Below are 12,379 nucleotides of genomic sequence, written 5' to 3' on the forward strand. Positions count from 1 at the left end.
GAAGAAACCGGTGTCATTGCCCCCGAAGCATCCCCGAAAGTTCGTGATTATATTCTTCGTCATGCTTCGGGGAAAAAATTATCAGAAAAAGAAGAGCAAGAGGCCCAACACTACGCCCAAAAACTGAAATATCCAAAGGGGGCGTTAATATTCAATGGCAGTGGAGAAGAAGACTTCTTGTATTGTCTCCCCGACAGCAAGGAAATTTCTGTCTGTCGGGGGATGAGCAGGAGCTTCGGATTCCCAACTTTAGAAGACGGACTTTCGGTGCTGTCAAAGAACGATCTGGCCGACAGCCTAGCTTACAATAGCTTAAAGGTGCGACAAATGAAATTCTTGTATTTTTTGTTAAGTTTAAAATTTTTCGTTTGTTTAAACCTATTGACGCAGACATATTTCTCTTTGCAGGGCCTGATACTCAGCAATGCCCTCAGGGCACAGAAAGATGCTGAAGACGAAGGGTGTTCTATAGCCCTGAGCAACCTTCGTTCCGAAGTTATTGAACTGAGGAACGAAGGTCTCGAAAAAGATAAAATGTTGTACTCATTGATAAATAAAATAAAGGAGGACGAAGCTGCTTTTAAAGGCCAAGCTGAAGCTCAGAAGCGGGAAATTGAAGATCTTCGGAAAGAACTGGCCAGAGCCAAGGAAGAACGCATACTTGAAGAAACAAAGCGAGAACTCAGCGACCAATGGGCCGATCACCTAGAAATAACTGTTGAAGAGCTTCGTTCGTCCAAAAAGAGATGCTATAACAAATCTATAGAGTGTGTTAAAAAGTTAAAAGCTAGCTTCGCCAGGGTTGGCGCCTTCTCAAGCGAAGAAAACTTTACGAGAGGCAATCCCGAAGGTCCTATCGAATGGATCGACCACGAAGCTGAGGCCTTCGAAGAAATTTTAAATAGTCGAGGAGATATATGTGCCTTCTCTGGTGCCAGAGGGATTGCCACCATCTTAGAGAAGAAGGGCTGCGAACATGTAAAAATTTTAGCACAGTCCGAAGCTGCTTTGTCCGTTGAAGATGCAAGAGATCCTTCGGCCGAAGCTAGTATAATTGGTGGAAAATTTTTTACCGATATCTAGGATAATGGCGGCCGAGAAATGGCCGGAGAAATTATTCGAAGAAGTGAAAAGGGCATTCACGATGCTAGAGAAGTAGCTGAGGCTGCTGAAAAGAGCGCAGAGGCCGAAGGTCAATTAGGTATTAACTAATAGTTTTTATTGTGTTGTAATCTTTAGGCTTTAAGATTTGTTTGCGATTTGTAAAAGCAATGTAGCCGTATCCTGTCTTACTTCAGATCCTGCTAAAACGTCTTCGGGCCCTCAGCCGAAAGGAGATGACGAAATTAAAAAGATGGCTGAAGATATTATGGACGAAGTCGTCAATCGGCTCCTGAACGAGGCTGCAGAAGTCGTGTTGAGAGAGGATTAAGTATTTTTGTGAAAACTTCTGAAATGTAATATACTGTAACATTTTGTAACCCCAAATGTAATATACCTATTTTTGTTAGTCAATTCTTTACGATGCATGAAACTTTACACGTACCACTTTTGAGTCTTTGACGAAAAAACATCTTCCCTTCTTTTCATGCTTCGTGAAGGAGAATTTTTCTTTGTCACAATAATATCCAATATTCTGATGAATAATATCCAGGCTTCGTGTAAATATTTTCCGAAGCTACACTTCCGAAGATCAATGATGTATCTTTTTGTGACTATGATTTCTCCCTTTTTTCAAAGCGTTCTTCTGTAGATTGATAATGTGTCCACCCTTTGTGCCATGTGCAAAATGATGTATGATGCTTATGCTATGCGAAATGATGCGATGATGTTATGTCATGTGAGATGATGTTTATTCCGAAGATACATACGCATCCCTGCAATAAAACACAATCTTTTATAAGCCTCCCTTAGGAGCTTCTTCGCCTTTTACTTCAGCGGAATCAGCGTTTATTTTTCGCTGTAAGCCTCCCTTAGGAGCTTCTTCGCCTTTTACTTTCAGCGGTATTCGCGTTGACTTTTCGCGCTTCGCCTTTTACTTAGGCGGTATCAGCGTTGACTTTTCGCTGTATGCTCTGCATTCCCTTTGGAACGACTTTGGAGCAGAAAACTTACACTGCGCTCCCTTTGGAACGACTTTTTGTGACTTCAGCAAACTTACTCTGTTCCTTAGAACGACTTTTTGTTGCTTCGAAGAATTTTCGATGGTTCGAAGGTCCTCTTTGTTATCATAAGCCTGTGAAGAAAATATATTTTCCTTGTAGGATTCAACGAAACTAATCACATGAAATCTAAACAATGTCCTTTATTACAGAAAATAAAACTGAATGGAAAAGATTGCTATTAAGGTAGGATATTTGTCAATAGATGTGCTTTGACTCTGGCACAGTGCTATTGACTGTACGAGCTTCGGACTGTTCTCTGAAGTCCCTCTGGTGTGGAGCATACTGGCTCCCTTCTGGCTGCTGGCCTTGTTGCAACGGAGGTGGAGGCGGAGGCTGTTGCCAAGAAGCTTGAGTATGACTCGCCGAAGCAACAGAAACTGCAGGATGATTGCCCACATATTCTGGAATGTAGGGCGAATGATACGAAGCTGTATGCATGACCTGCTTCGGCTGAGCTTGTTGTGCTGCTGCTTCAGCTATTTCCTTTTGCTTCTGAATAGTAACATGGCACATCCTGGTAGTATGGCCTTTGTTCTCACCGCAGAATAAACAAAAGATTCTTCTCGGTTGATCGCCAAATCTTCCTCCAAAGCCCCTGGCGCCTCTGCCTCTTGGAGCTGGTGGTCGGAAGGAGCTTTGCTGTTGTCCCGAAGCCTGTGAGGAGCATTGTGGCCTTTGCTGTTGGCTTCCTCTGTCATCATTTTGTGTAGAGTTATGAATTGATCTCACGTGCCTCGGGTAAAACCTCCCTCCGAAGCCCCTGGTCATTTCAGAAAACCTGAAAGCCTCCTCCCTTCTTTGGCGAAAATCATTATCGGCCCGAATGTACTCGTCCATCTTCTGGAGCAGCTTCTCCAAAGTTTGAGGAGGCTTCCTGGCGAAGTACTGAGCTGACGGTCCTGGCCGAAGCCCCTTGATCATGGCCTCGATGACAATTTCATTGGGCACCGTTGGTGCCTGTGCCCTCAAACGCAAGAACCTTCGGACATACGCCTGAAGGTATTCTTCGTGATCCTGGGTGCACTGGAACAGAGCCTGAGCAGTGACCGGCTTCGTCTGAAATCCTTGAAAGTTGGTTAACAACAAATCCTTCAGCTTCTGCCATGAAGTGATCGTCCCTGGTCGAAGGGAGGAATACCAGGTTTGAGCAACACTTCTGACAGCCATAACGAAAGATTTGGCCATGACTGAAGCATTGCCGCCATACGAAGATACTGTTGCTTCGTAGCTCATCAAAAACTGCTTCGGGTCTGAGTGGCCATCAAATACGGGAAGCTGAGGCGGCTTGTAGGACGGAGGCCAAGGTGTAGCCTGCAGCTCAGCGGACAGAGGAGAAGCATCATCAAAAACAAAATTCCCATGATGGAAATTGTCATACCAGTCATCTTCGTTGGGAAAACCCTCCTGATGAAGGTCTTGGTGCTGAGGCCTTCGGTGTTGCTCATCCTGAGCAAGATGACGAACTTCTTCAGAGGCCTCATCTATCTGCCTCTGCAGTTCAGCTAGCCTGGCCATCTTTTCTTTCTTCCTCTGTACTTGTTGATGAAGCATCTCCATATCTCTGATTTCTTGATCTATCTCGTCCTCTGGTGGTGTCGGGCTGACAGCCTTCCTTTTCTGGTTTCGGGCCTCCCGCAGGGAGACTGTCTCCTGATTGTGGTCCAGTGGTTGCAGAGCTGCAGCCCCAGTCGCTGAAGCCTTCTTCGGCGCCATAACGAAGGTTTATGATCGCCGAAGGTGTTCAAAAAACTCAGAGTGGAAGTGAGTTCACCGGAGGTGGGCGCCAATGTTGGGGACTTGTTCTCAAGTGCTTTAATTGGAAGGAGATAACAGTACAAGCGTGACGCAAAAAGCGAATGCCAAGTCAGCGTGAACAGTACAAGGATACTGTTCACCTATTTATAGACACGGGTCACAGCCCATGGAAAATTACAATAATGCCCTTTACATTTATCAATGACTCTATGGTAATCTGTCGAGGTCTAAATAGCCTTTTCATCTTTAAGTCGGTTTCATCTGCTGCTGTCACGCCGAAGCTTTCCTGCTTACACCTTTGGCGGTTCACCAACCTTCGTATTATTCTGGTCTACTGTAATGCCTGACTTGAGTCCGAAGATACCTGTTCACACATTATACTCCAGAAACACTTATTAAATCCTGTTTTTGAGGACCTTCGGATGCCGAAGGTCCCCAACACCTGCTTTTCCTTGATTTGTCGTTTTTCATAATCCCCAAATTCGGTCTAGAAATACCAGTTCTCATTTTCCAAAAGTTTATGTTGATTTTTCATTGACAATGTATGAGAAGTAATGGTAAACGTCGTCATCATAATCCTAACCCTAACAATGATCCTTATGCTAAAACTAAGTTCTCTATTTCACCATTCTATGGTTCTTATGACGTTGAGACTCAGATTGACAGATGATAGTAGAACAGAAATTTAGTTCCCATCTTGTTCTTGAGCGACATATGGTTAGATAAGCCACTAGTGAGTTTAAATATTTTGAAATCATTTGGTAGAATGAATTTGTTACCATGCGTGCTGCCACACAAACATGGAATGCTTTTAAGAGGAGATGCGAGCTCGATTTGTCCACCCTTCCTATAGACGTGATCTTCTTAAGAAATTGTAATGTTTTGATCAAGGAGATATGTCTATGCAAAAATACTACCAAGAGCTTCAGAAAGGTATGCTTCATTGTGGGGTAGTTGAAAATCAAGAGGGCCAAATTGTTAGGATTTATGGGGATTGAGCGTCAGATTCATTACATTGTTGATTATAAAGAGTGGCATTCTATACAACAATTGTTCCACCTTTCTATGTTGGTAGAAAAAGAATTGTTGGGTTGCCACCAACAACACAGTAGCAGCCAAGGAGTAACACCTTTATGCCATGATACCCTTTGACGCCAACAAAAGCACTGCCATATTTGGGCATATGGATGTCCACACCCTCCTCCACCAGTGGCGCACGCAGCATCGAACCTTCGACATCACAGGGACACGACAACAAAAATCCATGGTGCCTTCCAGTGTTGCAGCAAAAACTGCTATACCCACCGCTTCCACGGGTGACTCCTCTGACATTAAGTGCCACCGCTACCAGGAACAAGGCCATGTTTAGGAAGATTGCCCTAGTAAACGGACATGCATTGCTACTAGTAATGGTGGGTAAGTTAGTGCTTATGATGTTGACAATGAAGATACTCTTGGGGCTAACATTGCAGGGTCCAATGATGGTGCTGAAGAGGTTCTTAGTACAATAATGATTGATACCTATAGGACCTTGATTGTGCTGTGAGCTTTGAGTGCCACGGTTATCCACAACGAACTAGCTTTAGTGCCACAACCTTTTCAACATGTTCCTCGTCATCAAGGACTATCGTGTACATACCATCATTGACGGTGGTAGGTGTAACAATTTGGTGAACATTGAGGTGGTCAATAAGCTTGGCTTGACCACACAAGAGCATCCCCATCCTTATCGCATTCAATGGTTCAACAACAATAGTAATGTCAAGGTAACACAAACAACAAGGATACAATTTTCTATCGGTTCTTACCATGAATTTGTTAATTTTGATGTGGTGACTATGGATGCCTGCTCTCTTTTATTGGGATGCCCTTGGGAGTTTGATACTAATGCTATTGGCCATGGTAGATCTAAGAAGTATACTCTCATGCATAAGGGAAAGAAAATTGTGTTGCTTTCAATGACTCCCACTGAAATTGTCCAATTGTTACATGAGGAAAAAACTAATGCTAAGTAAAAGGGTGTTTTGACCTCTAAAAAATAGCAACCTATTAATTTAAAAACCCATGTTTTGCTAGCTACTAAATCTGATTCAAATGAGTTACATGCCTCTGTTGGAACTTGATATGCCTTAGTGTGCAAAAATGCTTTCCTCCACTGATCATACGTCCATTGCTTTGCCACCTATTGTTGATAACCATTTGCATGAGTATATGGATGTGTTTCCATCATAGATACCCCTCGGATTACCACATGTGTGAGGCACCGAGCACAAGATTGATTTAATTTGAGGGGCGAGCTTGATAAACCGTGACCAACCTCGACGAGACTAAGGAGATTCAGCGGCAAGTCCAAGACCTTCTGAACCATGGGTTCATTCATGAGAGTTGTAGTCCTTGTTTTGTTCCTATTCTTTTGGTTTCTAAGAAAGATGCCACTTAGAGCATGTGTGTTGATTGTAGAGCCATTAATAACATCACAATTCCATATCAATATCATATTCCTGGATTGGATGACATGCTTGATGAACTAAGTGGTTCTATTGTTTTCTCAAAAATTGACTTGTGTAGTAGATACCATCAAATTCATATGGCTTTAGGTGATGAATGGAAAACTGCTTTTAAAACTAAGTTTGGCCTTTATGAGTGGCCAATCATGTCTTTTGGGTTAACTAATGCACCCAACACTTTCATGAGATTGATGAACGAGGTTTAATGTGCCTTCATTGGTAAATTTGTAGTGATTTATTTTGATGATATTCTTATTTAAAACAAGTCTTATGATGATCATCTTTACCATTTACGTGATGTTTTTTATGTCATGTGTGATGCACGTTTATTTAGTAACCTTGATAAGTGCACCTTTAGCACTGACCATGTGTCTTTTCTTGGATATGTTGTGACATCACATGTCATTGAGATGGATGAGGAAAAAATTGTTGTCATCATGAGTTGGCCACTTCCAACCATGGTAACGCAGGTTTGGAGTTTCCTTGGTCTTGCAGGATTTTACTAGTGTTTTGTGATGGAATTCAGCACCATTGCAGCACCTCTCCATGAGTTGACAAAGAATGGAGTACCATTTTTTGGGGACTAGCACAACAACAAGCTTTTGATGTACTCAAGTAGAAGTTCACACAAGCCCTGATGCTGCAACTTTCTGGTTTTGAGAAGACATTCAATCTTGAGTGTGATACAAGTGGCATTGGGATTGGAGGAGTGCTCATCCGAGGAGGTAAACTTGTTGCATTTTTAGTGAGAAATTGCATGGTCCAGCTCTAAATTATTCTACATATGACAAAGAACTTTATTCTTTAGTACGAGTCTTATAAACTTGGCAACATTATCAATGGTCTAAAGAATTTATCATACATTCAGATCATGAATCTTTGAAGTACCTTAAAGGGAAATCTAATCTGAACAATTGTCATGCCAAATGGATTTAATTCATAGAGTCATTTCCTTACACCATTAAACACCAAAAATGGAAAAGAAAGTGTGATTACCGATGCTTTATCTAGACATTATATTGTGTTGTCCCAATTTTCTTATAAAAACTTTGGTTTAGAGACCATAAAGTGATTACATGCTACTGATTTGGACTTCAAAGATGCTTATGAAAATTGTAGCGAGGGAAGACCATGGCAAAAAAATTTGCTACGTGAAGACCTTCTCTACCATGCTAACAAGTTTTGTGTTCTACTCTTGTAGGAAGTTCATGGAGGTGGCTTGATGGGACACTTTGGTGTTAAGAAGACCTAGGATGTGATGTCCACTCACTTCTTTTGGAATTAGATGTGACGTGATGTAGAGCGCTACATGTCATGTTGCACCACGTGCAACGAAGCTAAGTCACGACTTAACCCACATGGTCTTTACATGCCTCTTCCTATTCCTAAAGCACCTTGGGAGGATATTTCGATGGACTTTGCTTTGGACTTGCCTAGAACAAAGAATCAGAGGGACAATGTATTTGTGGTTGTCAATCGTTTCTCTAAGATGGCACATTATATACCCTGTCATAACACCAATAATGCTTCGCATGTTGCTAATTTGTTCTGCACTTTATCTACTATGTTGTGGGCTGTTTTGAAATATAATTTGGGGTTATGGGAGGAATATTTGCCATGTATTGAGTTTCTTATAACAGGTCCATTCATTCCACAACCATGCTTAGTTCGTTTATGGTAGTGTATGTGTTTAATCCTCGTGCTCCAATTGATTTACTACCTTTACCACCTTCTAAAATTGTGAACTTCGATGCTACACAATGTTCTAAATTTATTCTTAAGTTGCATGAAACAGTTAAGATGCAAATTAAAAAGATGAATGAAAAGTGTCACATTGTTGTTAGTAAAGGTATGAAGGAAGTAAAATTGAAACCCAATCATATGGTGTGGGTTTATTTGAGAAAAGACCAGACGTGAGAAAGTCTAAACTCATGCCACATGCTGCTAGACCTAATAAAGTTATTGCAAAGATCAATGATAATGCATATACACTTGAGTTGCCTCCCAATATTGGGGTTAGTCCCACATTTTACATTTTATATGTGAAGCCATATATGGGTGAGGAAGATGAGCTTGAGTTGAGGATGACTCCAATTCAAGAGGGGATGAGGAGGAGGTCATCACTCTTATACATACAATGCATGGACCGATAACACGAGCGCGTGCACGACAGTTGAAACTCCAGGTTCGGTCTAAATTAATCAATTGTGTTTTAGAGCTTTTGTTTGATGCCATGCATGTTTTAATTATTAGGAACCTTAGAGAGGACCAACAAGGACTTGGGAAAGGTTGACATGTCAAGGAGGAGAAGCTAGGACATCCACAACAAGAGGGAGGCCAAGTCCAACTCAACTTCGATTACACCTCAGAGTTCAGGACCAGCCACGCTAAAACTAATGCCCAGGACACATACAGACTCCATTTTATACGTTGTTGATATGAATGGAAAATTAAGGAGATAATCTTTCCAACCCAATCAGTCTCATCTCAAAATTCCCTTGAAGTCAATGGGAATCGTCAAAACAAGTTAGCATAGAGATTCTTTTTTGGTGTTATGACACCATCTTTTAGGCTGTTGGCCCATGTATCATGTTGGAGCCTGTTAGGGGCGCGTCTAAGGGTCTTGCATGCCCCCTAAACCCTATTTTATCAGTAGTTGACATCCCCCGTTAGGGTTGGGTTTTCCTTAGACTCGATTTGTCCTTGAACAATGATGTTGTTCATCGGTTTGTGAGACCCCAACCTCGCATATGACACCGTCTTTAGTGTTGTTGGCCCGCGTATTGTGTTGGAGCCCATTACAGGCATGTCTAGGTGTCTTGCACGCCCTTAAACCATATTTTATCAGAAGCAGTAGCGCCTTAGGGTTGGGTTTTGCTTGGATTCAATTTGTCCTGGAACAGTGTCATCGTTCATTGGTTTGTGAGACCCCAAACTCGTGATCAATATAAGTTTGATCGTATCCTTCCTATTCTTGCTTGTGTTCTTGATTGCGCTTGTAGGGATAAGCCTTCTTGGCAAGGTCATTCATGTGACACGGGTGATAACCAACGGAGCAATGGTGTAGTGATTTCGAGAAGTCATTTACCCAGAGTCTTGGATCATCAACATTGAGAACTCCATCCAATCAAGTTTACCATACCTCTCGAGAGATCGGGCCTCATCCTCTATCAACCTCCTCAAGTTTTCCTCTATCGCGTTCACCTTCTCGACCATGACTAGTTGTGTTGGTTGTTTGTTTGGTAGTTGGTGGGGACATCAGTTCCATGCATTGCTCAAAGCTAAGCAGATGCGAATACCCCTCGTCGATGGTGAGCTCATCGTTTGTGACAAGGATGGTGGCAACTAGGTTTACTCGTAGTTGAGGCCAGTGAGGATGTAGGAGATCAATTTATGGTTGTTAGTCAGTTTGCCAACGGATGCTACCTCATCGCCTAAGAAGCGTAACTTGCCGACACATTCGGTGATGAAGAAGTCACCTTTCTTGGTAGTAGTAGCGAGAGCGATCCTTGAATCGATAGAACATGCCTTTGTTGTCGAGGTGTAGTTTCCTTCGACAACTTTCCAAGTTTTTGTGATAGTTCAACACACCTGAAATTAGAGAGGACACATGTTTGGTCATAAATAAAAGTAGAAAATCGAGAACATGTTGGCCTGTTGTAGGTCATGCCTCAAAGTTTGGGTTATGGACGTTTGTCTCCTTGTCACCAACTCCTTTGCCCTTGATGACGTGCGCTATGCTACCGATGGGGTAGCCTTGTATCCCAACTTCTAATATGACTATAAGCACTTGCATTCTTTAGAGAGCATGGTTGCTTTTGTTGAGCTTCTAAAGAACAATCTAGCCTATGAGAGGATTGATGATGGGCGTTAAGAGAGAGTCGCTATACGATATGTGGATAAGTTATGTGTTGGCTCTGAATTCTATAAGGTCTCTATTGGGGGCCTTCGTCTTCCGAAGGTCCTCAAAAACACGACTAACATGTCTTCCAGTATAATATACTGTCGCAGGAGGCTACGGCTTTGAGATGAAGGTGTACATAGTATGAAAGGCGCGACCTGGGAGAAGGATGGATCAGTTCCGAAGCTATGACTGGAGAAGCTTCGGTTTAACACAAAGACGACGATGGAGAATGAAACCGACTTAAAGGGGAAAAGACTGCTTAGTCCTCGACAGTTTACCTTTTAGCTAATAGTAAATGTCAGGGACATGAATGTAATTTTACCCAGATTACGTCCTGTGCCTATAAATAGATGAACAGTAACACCGTACTGTTCAGGCCGACTTGTAATCACTTGCACGTCACTCTCGGATTTTTACCTTCTGTCAAGCCGAAGGTACATATGTAATATAATATCATTGATGTTTGTTTATAGATATATAATGATAATATGAATAATCTAATGATATAAAATGATTATTCATACTTTCTCTGTGTTTCATACGATCATGTTTATATTTTCGTATATTGCAATGATGAAGGTATGTCCTTCATGACCCTCGTCCGAAGATCATTATATCCAAAGGGAGATAATGCAATGAAGGACGAAGGTCTTTAACCATTAACATTTGTGTTGCCTTGTTCTTGATTCGTAGCTCTTGAGAACAAGTGACCAACATTGGCGCCCACCTCCGGTGAACTCACTTGACCACCTTCGGTGAGCTTTGACCTTCGTCATGCCGCCGAAGAAGTTATCAGGGACAGGGGCTGCATTGCAGCCACTGGACGTTAATCAAGATACATTACGCGAAGCTAGGAGCCAGAAAAGGAAGGCTACTAATCCAACACCTCAGGAGGAGGAGTTGGACAAAGAAATCAGGGACCTTGAAGCCATTCATCAACAGGTCTAGAAGAAGAAAGAAAAGATGCTTCGTCTTGCCGATCTTCAGAGGAAGATTGATGAGGCCGCTGAAAAAATGCGTCATCTCACCCAAGACGACCAAGACCGAAGGCCTCAACATAGAGAGCTTCGTCAAGACAATTCGTACAACGATGATGAATGGTATGATGATTTCCATCATGGCAATTTTGCTTTTGATGATGCTTCTCCTTTAGCAGCAGAATTGCAGGCTACCCCATGGCCCCCGTCATACAAGCCACCCCAGCTTCCTATGTATGATGGGCACTCAGACCCGAAGCAATTCCTAATGAGCTATGAGGCAACCATATCTTCATATGGGGGCAACACTACAGTCATGGTGAAATCCGTCGTCATGGTAGTCAAAAGTGTCGCACAAACTTGGTACTCTTCTCTCCGGTCAGGGACAATCACATCATGGCAGAAGCTTAAGGATATGCTAATTACTAGCTTCCAAGGATTTCAAACGAAGCCAATCACTGCTCAGGCTTTGTTCCATTGCACGCAAGACCACGAGGAGTACCTTCAGGCGTATGTCCGAAGGTTCCTACATCTAAGAGCACAAGTGCCTACAGTGCCCAATGAAATTGTCATTGAGGCCATGATCAAAGGGCTTTGGTCAGGACCTACGGCTCAGTATTTTGCCAGGAAACCCCCACAAACTCTGGAGAAGCTTCTTCAGAAGATGGATGAATACATCCGGGCTGATAATGATTTTCGCCAGAGAAGAGAAGAAGCATACAGGTTTTCTGAGATGACCAGGGTCTTCGGAGGAAGAATCCACCCTAGGCACGTCAGATCGATCCGTAATTCCAGCCTAAGTGATGACAGAGGAAGCCAGCCTCAAAGGCCACAACACAGCTCCCAATCTTTAGGGGAACAACAAAGCTCTTTCAGGTCACCAGTCCCAAGGGGTAGAGGCGGCAGGGGTTTCGGAGGAAGATACGGGAATCAACCTAGAAGGCTATACTGCTTATTCTGTGGTGAAGCCAAGGGTCACACCACAAGAACATGCTAAGTCACAATTCAGAAGCAAAAGGAGATTGCCGAAGCTGAGGCGCGACAGAGTCAGCCGAAGCAGGTCCCACATAC

The 12,379-nt window shown here is 42.7% G+C and overlaps 1 non-coding gene across 1 annotated transcript; it reads right to left on the reverse strand.

Moving 5' to 3' along the window:
* Window positions 1–9,700: 9,700 nt before the first annotated feature.
* On the reverse strand, window positions 9,701–9,834 carry LOC111589423 (small nucleolar RNA Z247). The gene has a single exon (XR_004849847.1). It is a non-coding gene; the product is annotated as a small nucleolar RNA Z247 (small nucleolar RNA).
* Between the last annotated feature and the right edge of the window lie 2,545 nt (window positions 9,835–12,379).

Source organism: Zea mays, chromosome 5, assembly GCF_902167145.1.
Source record: "Zea mays cultivar B73 chromosome 5, Zm-B73-REFERENCE-NAM-5.0, whole genome shotgun sequence".
Classification (NCBI taxonomy): Eukaryota; Viridiplantae; Streptophyta; class Magnoliopsida; order Poales; family Poaceae; genus Zea; species Zea mays.